Below are 8,606 nucleotides of genomic sequence, written 5' to 3' on the forward strand. Positions count from 1 at the left end.
GTTAATGTTGGTAATTTCTATTAGGAAATCACCCATTATCTCTAGAGTTTTTAATTTGATGTCAGATATGTATGTAAAATTATAATTTTTAATCACATTTATATAGTTAAACCCATTATTCTTCATAATGTGTATACTTTTGCTTCCCCTCTGTTTTCACTTAGTTGTACTCATGAAGAGTGTATTTTATTGGCCTTTTCAAAGAGTCAGTTTTGGATTTTTCACTTTTACAATTGTTTATCTTGGTCATATTTTTATCTTTAACTTTTATAATTTCTTGTAGTTTTGGATATGTTTTGTTGTATTTATCTTTATGTAATTCTTCAAGAAGAGTGCTTATTTCCCTTTATATGGTCTTCTTGAATCATAATGGTAATTAAGACTTTATTTTTCATGGAGTACGGCTTTAGTCATGCTCCATAGGCTTTGATATGATGTATTCTTTGCTTTCTATATAGCTTACAACTTTAGTTTTAATTTCTGCTTTGACCCACTAGTTATTTTAGAGAACTATATAATCAGGCAGTTACATTTTATGGTGATCTTTTATTATTTATTTCTGATTTTATTTTGTTAAGATAAGAGGGTGTGCTTATAAATTGTCTCATTTTTAAAATATATTTCCTCCTTCATTTAATCTGAGTTTTTAAACTTGAAAGTAGTGTTTAATTTTTAAAAAATATTTATTTATTTATTTATTTATTTATTTATTTATTTATTTTGAGAGAGAGAGTGAAAGAGCTAGAGCATGTGTGTGCAAGCAGGGGAGGGGCAGAGAGAGAGGGAGAGAGAATCCCAAGCAGACTCCACCCTGCCAGTGTGAAGCCAGACATGGGGCTTGATCTCATGAGCTGTGAGGACATGACCTGAGCTGAAATCAAGAGTCAGATGCTTAACTGACTGAGCCACCCAGACATGCTTTTTAATCCCATAAATTATTTTTCTTGCTTTAATTATAATCCTTTCAGTGCTGTTATTATTTATTTTGCTAAAGATTATCTCTGACTCCTTCAATAGTTCTATTTCGGTGGGACATATTTTAAATTTTGCAGTGCACAGACAATGGATATGAATAGTCACTTATGGAAGTAATACAAGCGACTGGAGAAATTTGGAGAATGAAAAACTCCAAGAAAGGTCTTCTGGGAGCTATCCCTTGGAGGCAGGACTGAGATATGACTGAAATTTTATTGAAATCAATTTTATGATTCTGTGTTTATTCTTCACCATAGTCACATTTTCTTCAAACACTGTTTCTTAGACATACCCAGTGATGCCTACCTAATAGTAGATTGAATATTTTTCATAAAGTATCTTTAGACTGTTACCCATAATTTATCTGTTCTCTTACTCTGTCTACCCAATCCCTTGCACATCTGCAATGTATCAAATTAACACAGTGTTCTATTAGTACACTAAAATACAACTATTGTATTGTGCTTTGATTAGCTGTGCTTTAAAAGAGCTGGGCTCAGAATTTAGTGTCTAGGAGAAAACAGACTGCAAGCAAATAAGTTTCATAGACACCATGGATTGACCAATAGCTGATACTGTTTCCCAATGGGCTCATCTTGCTTATGTCTCCAAGGGAAACCTCTGAAGAGTAAGAAAGAAGAAAATAATACAATTATTTACTAAGGGATGAGGTGACAGATACTGAAAACTATTGAACATTTCCAAGTGCTCACTTACTGAACTCCTGGAAAAAGAGTGCCATTTCTCCCTTTCCTTGAAGATGGTTTCTTATTTATTTTCAAAGCAGAGATTTAATATTTCACTGGAGATTATAAATATATACATTTTACATGTATGCATATATGATAGATTATTATGTTTCCGATATAAACTTATGTTCTTGTTTTTCTCTTCCACAATATTTCTTACTTTTCCATTTTCCTCATTCCTCTTTTCAAGAAAGGTTTATGGAAGGGATTTGTGATTTCCCAAGGCCCAAACACATGAAAATATCATACTAGGTATAGTTGGTGCTCTGGACAAAGATGTACCTGGTTACAGTTTTATTTGTATTCAGCCTGCTGAAGACTCAGTGTGTTCAATATGAGTATTCATGTCTTACTTCAGTTGTGCCACAGTCTCTTCAAAGACTGCCTTTTCCTCATTGTCTCTAGTTTCTCTTTTTGGAAATTATTCTAGACATATTTGAATACTTTACATTCTTTCTGCCATGTAGTCTAACGTCTCATTTATATTTTGTACCACTTCATCTTTTTGGGCTCATTTCAGGTAATTTTTTGAGATCTCTGTTTTGATATCTTAATTATCTCTTTGCTTTTGAGTTTAACCTCTGCCAGTGCCATACACATTTCACCAGTTCCAGATTATTTTTTTGTTGGTTTGTATCCTTTGGGTTATCTAAAATGTAGGAACTGAATTCAGTCCCATACTGATGGGTGGAGTTGGCCTAGGTTCTGATTGCTCCCAGGGGGCTCTTTATCTACCCACACCCTCACATAAAAGATAAGCAAAGCCATATTTTTGCTGTGAGGAAAGGTTTTTTAGTCATCATTTTCATGTACTGGTTGTGCTTCTGTGGGGTCTGGGTTTAGACAGTAGCTCAGTACCAGCTTCCTACCTTCCATTGCCTAGAAGCATTGTCTTCTGTCATTATGCGGAATTAAAATCCTGGTTCCCAGCCCTTCAAACCAATATCCATCTGTTTGTCTTCATCTCCCGCTCAATGTTGTTAGTTTTTTCTGATTCTTGGGGATTTCTGTTTCATGATTATGAGCTTGACTATATTACTATTTTTAGAGGGGATGCATATTCTATTATTTCTGTGAGTTTCAAGTGGGAAGAGGGAAGTTTTCTGAGTCAGTTCAGTCTGCCATTGACTGGAAGCTTCTAAAATAGGTTTGTTGGATTGAATTGTATATGTGACTTATGGTCATGTCTCTTAAGAGACATCTGGGGTGGTGGTGGAGGTGGCTGCTTTATATTACTTCAATCCAGATAGTATAGGGTCTTATCAAGCTTTTTATGTCCCAGCATAGCAAAGGTAGGAAGCAGCAGAGAAAGTCTTGATCAATCAAGGATGGCACAGAAGCAAATAGAGAGCCATCATGTCCAAAGGGGCCACAAGGAAGGAATGAGAATGGTAAATTTTTTAGATGACGCCAGAACCACATGGTGTCTTTCCTTTCAATAATTCTAAGGCACTCTATAAGTATCCTTGAACTTAGACACAACCATAGAGGAAATAGCAGATCTTGAACTGATACTATTTTGGTCACCCCCATGTAGTGAGAAGACAAAAAGGAAATTATGAGTATTGCTATAGAAAATAAAAGTCGGATGTCTTAAATACTTGAATTTGTAGACTAGGCTTTATCGCAATTACATAAAAATATATGCACATATATGTACATACAGATTTATATATGAATAATAAAATAGCTAGAAGGATATACCACAATGTGTTAGCTATGGTATTCTGTAGCAGTGAGATTACAAGACATTTATATTGTCTTTTTTGCCTAGTTGACTATACTTTTCCTTATTTCAACTCAAATTCCCTTCCTTAGGGAATTTTTCCCATATCTACTGCCTCAGAGTGTGTCTTGATCTTCTGGTATGTACTTTTATTTTTTTTTTTAATTTTTTAATGTTTTATTTATATTTAAGAGAGAGAGAGAGACAGAGCACGAGTGGGGAAGGGGCAGAGAGAGATGGAGATAGAATCTGAAGCAGGCTCCAGGCTCTGAGCTGTCAACCCAGAGTCTGATGCGGGGCTCGAACCCACAAACCGCGAAATTATGACCTGAGCCAAAGTCAGACGCTTAACTGACTGAGCCACCCAGGTGCCCCTGGTGTATACTTTTCTATGTCTGTGTTCTATTCCTTCTCTGTACTTCTATGAAATTATAATTATACATACACTTGTGTGATTATTTGGTTTATGTATATCCTCCACTAGTCTGTGAGCTTCATGAGTGCAAAGGCCTAGTCTGTTTTTCTTACCATTGTATTCTCAGTAACTTGTATAGGCACTAAATAAAGACTTATTAAATGAATAAATGAATACATTTCTGCATTTTGGAATATTTTCACAATTACTGTATTAATTTCATTATTAAAAGAAAGTAAAAATCATCCCATTTAGAAAAAAATATAAACATACCTTCTATTTATTTTGATTCCTAATACCTTTGAGGGTCATACTTACCATTAACAATGTGTTGGTAATTATATTCTCTCTCCTGAAAAATCCACATACACCCTCCTTTCACTCCCAACACACAATCTTGCATATACTTTCCGGGTGCTTTTACTTGGCTAAGAACACTTGGTCTATCTAGGTTAATCAGTATGGTCAGTGGGTGAGAATTCCTTGGATACTAGCTTAAGCCTGGCTTAGGGGCCACCAGGTAGGAGGTGGACTGGCAGGCAGAAAACTTGCAGCACGGCTAGGCTCCTCCTGGGTTCTCTGGAGTTTGGGGATGAAAGACCTGCCAGACTGCACTCCTCATGCTAGGTGGCAGGCAGAAGAAATGATTCAGGGCAGCTTCTACTTAGGCATCATGAATAAGGACTGAGAACAAGTGGGTTTTTGGGGATTGCCCCACAGCAATCACTTCTGTAGGCTTCATGGAAACCCTCAGCTGTAGAGGCATAGGAGGAATCTCATTCTGGTTTCCATTGGTAGGAACAATGCACCCATCTATGCTGGGACTGAATTATCTCTATCGGAATCTGGGAGAGGGATGGAGAGGGCCAAAAGGCATTTACTTAGGTCACCACCTTCATCACTTGTTCATGTAATTCCTTGGAGCCAGCAGCAGAGTCAGTTACCTGAATGCAAATAATGAAAGGCTCTGGAATATAGGAAGGGGCCAGGGGACAGCACCTTCTCTCACTCTTGACAAGACAGGAAGGATCAAACCATCTCTGCATCCCTCACACTCCACACTCTGAGCTGCCTCAGTCTCACAGCTCTTCCCTTTGCCCAGAGCTGAATCTCGTTGTTCAGAAGGATTCAGTCTAAAAACTTATTAAATATCTTAGCATGTTTATTAACACTTCTTACATAGAAAAATTATACAATTGTAATATTAGTTGGACTATGCCTCCCTCTTAGGCTGGAAAATATTTTCATGACAGATTTTTCTTCATATTGATTTCTTGTTGATTTTTCAGTGAAAATAACTTCATTGTCTTTTTTCTGATGGTGAAAATGATTGCATGTTGGTGCTTATTTTTAAAGGCTGCAATAGTACTGGAAAATATGAGGAAATAAAAATGTCATGTTTACTCCCTGTCTCTACTGCTGACCTCTTGCCCACTCTCTAATCCCAATTCCTGCCCACCCACATTCCCATTTTAGTGGATGGACATGGTGGCTGAGGAAATGGAAAATATTACTTCCTGTAAGATTGAAGGTGGAGGGAGGGGCCTGGGGATCAGGCTAGCCCTGAGAAAGGTATCCATGAGTCTGAAGACATTTGAAAGAAAGTTACCCAGAGTCAGGAAAAGCAGGCAATGTGACCATCATCCTGAATGACTAATATCTTTTAATGACATTTTATAATTCCTTTTACAAAGCTCTTATCCATTGTGGCAAGGGTTTGTTAGTGCTCCCCTATAACCATGCTGTCTGCTTCCTCCTGGGCACCCAACTAGATGACAATGATCAGTTGTCCCTTATGAATGAATGTGGCCATAAAACTGAATTTAGACCAATGAGTTGCAGAAGTGATGTATGTCATTTCCAAATTTTCTCTCATAAAACTGCATGCCTGTTCTGTGCTGTTTTTTTCCTATCTACCAGATGAATGGAGAGAATGCTGAGTACCTAGTAGAGAGTGGAGTATAATAAGATGGAATGAGCCTGAGATGCTGAATAGGCATTTGCAGCAAAAACTCACTACTGATCTGGAACATTAACTTGAGACTCTTTTGTGAGTGGGAAATAATTTTCTAAAAAGGCATACTATTGAGTCTTTTGTTACAACAGTTGTAGCTTTTTAAGCTACTATGACATTAATGGATTTCTTTCCTTATTTATTTTTTTAGACTTCAGATGATGAAGATTATACTAACTATATTCCTATATTCCTTCCTTCATACCATGCTATCTGCATTGGTCTAATCAAAATCTTTCCCTCTTTATTCATTCATTTACTACTTGGTTTCCTTTTATCTCTATTCCTCACTTCCATCCTCCACTCTGGAGACTACTGACCTAATATATTTGATGTGCATATTTTTGTTTGACTTCTTTTAAAACTCAAATTATTTTATATGCATGAATTTTTATTTATTTTTATTTTGGGGGGAATACTTGCTATACATCATACATTTATTAGTGAATATCCCTCTGAAATTAGCAACAATATATAAAAAATTATGATTGTAATACTTGGTCAAGCAGAACTAGCAACTTTCACTTTTAAAAAGTAAAAATCTGTCAAAATGTCAATCAGTAAATACACATATCAAATACAACATACTAGTTATGTTAAATGCTATAAGCTAATGTGAATCCCACAGAATGGAAAAAAACACACTTAAGCTTTAAGAATCATTTTTTCTTTGTATATTAACATTATCTCAAATACATACATGGGAAAAATGAGGTAACTGTAAATGTGTAAGGAACAGGTCCCTGCCAAATTATATCACAGAGCTTGAGTGCTGAGCCCTGCCAGAACTTGGGGCAGGGGTATAGTGCCCACTGTCATGCTTAGGCCAGAAGTTGGTAAATAAATGAGTAAACAATGACAAGCCCCCACCACAGGAAATCATTGGTAACATGGCATCTACAGCAAGGTCAGCAAATCACAAACATCTTAAAAAATTGTTTTATAAATCTTTTTTAAAAATGATTTTTTGAAAAATGTTGTGTTTCCTCCCCATTGCTGCTTATTGTAATCATTGCTGCAGCCGACACACAATCCACGATCCTGTTTCCACCTGCCCCAGAAAACTTAAGGATTCTGAAAACCTTTTGTTGGGTGGGAAAAGGTCAGGGGTTGGAGAGAGTGGTTCTCTGTGTAAAACACGTGGGATTTAAACACTGCTATAAATATAGAAATGTCACCTGGAGTTATCTACAGTAAGACTTTGGGTTCCACGGAGTGGGGCCAGGCTGATGGGTCCCCATGGCAGGCTGAGGGGAGGCAGGGAGCCAGGGCTGATCCAGGGAGAAGGAGAGCTGTTAGAGCACCCCTGGGGCAGCAGGGGACAAAGGCTGCCTACTAGGATGTCCTGGCTCCACACGTGGTTAGTCCAGGCAGCAACCCCAACTGGGGGTTGGACAGGAAAGGAAAGGGACCAAGGAGGGAAAAGGTGGGAGCTCAGCCAGACCCTATAGGGGGCTTCTTCCAGATTTTGGAGGCAGGACTCAGGCTGGGAGGGGGACCTTGGAGGTGGGAACCATACCTGGAGGAGACTAGGCCAGTCAGTTGGGAGACAAGCCCTGGTTGGAGGGAGCAATGCCCTGAATGTGTATGGTTCCAGAAGGCTCTGGGGACATGTGTGGTACAGTGCATGGCAGTTATCAGCTGAGCAAAGATCACCCCCTAACTCTGCTCATGACCACCAGCTGCACAGTCCAGCTCAAGCTGTACACAAGCATGCAGACCAGGCGGCACCACCAGACCATTTCCTGCCCTCTTGGCACTTGGTTCTGGTTGGTCTGTATATCCTCCATTAAACCAAAGAAAACAAATTGTTTAAAAATCCACACTCCCAAATCCTACATGTGATTTTGGACCAAATAAATAAAAAAAACTGCTGCTCCTCATGTTCATGTAAAACAGACAGGAGAGATGGGGTATGGGTCTGGACCCCATCACTGCCAAGGAGGGATGGTCATCAGGAGCACAGGAGGTCACTCTCCCCTGCATGGCCCAGGTCCCTTTGGGATACATGCCACCCCAGCTCAGGGCCTGTCCCCATCTGCTCAGGAGATTGACTCTGATATTTTAATTTAGATAACGGTATGGTACTGTGGTTCTCATTGTTTCTTTTCCCCACTCAGCAGTATTTTAGAAAATATGTTACATGTTACTCTGTGTACATCTAATCTGTAGTCTTTTTCTTTTTAATGTTTATTCATTTCTGACAGACAGAGTGAGCGGGGGAGGGGCAGAGAAACAGGGGGGCAGAGGACCTGAGTTGACATCACTGAGCCCGAAATGGCTCGAACTCACAAACCATGAAATCATGACCTGAGACCAAGTCAGACACTTAACCGACTGAGTCATCCAGGTGTCCCTAATCTGGAGTTTTTAATTGTTGTTCGATATACCACAGTGTTCATCTACTCTAATCTACTTCAGTTTCCTAGAAACAAAATCTAGACTGCTTCCGATTTCCTACTACCTCAAACGCTGTGATGAATGTCATCATACATGTTCCCTTACATGCCTATGTGAGATGTGTTCTGGAATATATGTAAAATAAATGGAGTTTTGGGCCATAGGAAATATATATAATTATTTTAATTAAGTACTGCCAGACTGTTTTTTGGATTAGCAGCTCCAGTCTAAAATCTAATCAGCTGTATGTGTTGAAGTTCCTATATTTCTGGACACTTACTAACAATTGGTATGTCTCAGCTTTCTAATTGCCAGCCAAATAGGTGT

The sequence above is a fragment of the Leopardus geoffroyi genome, chromosome X (assembly GCF_018350155.1).
Source record: "Leopardus geoffroyi isolate Oge1 chromosome X, O.geoffroyi_Oge1_pat1.0, whole genome shotgun sequence".
Classification (NCBI taxonomy): Eukaryota; Metazoa; Chordata; class Mammalia; order Carnivora; family Felidae; genus Leopardus; species Leopardus geoffroyi.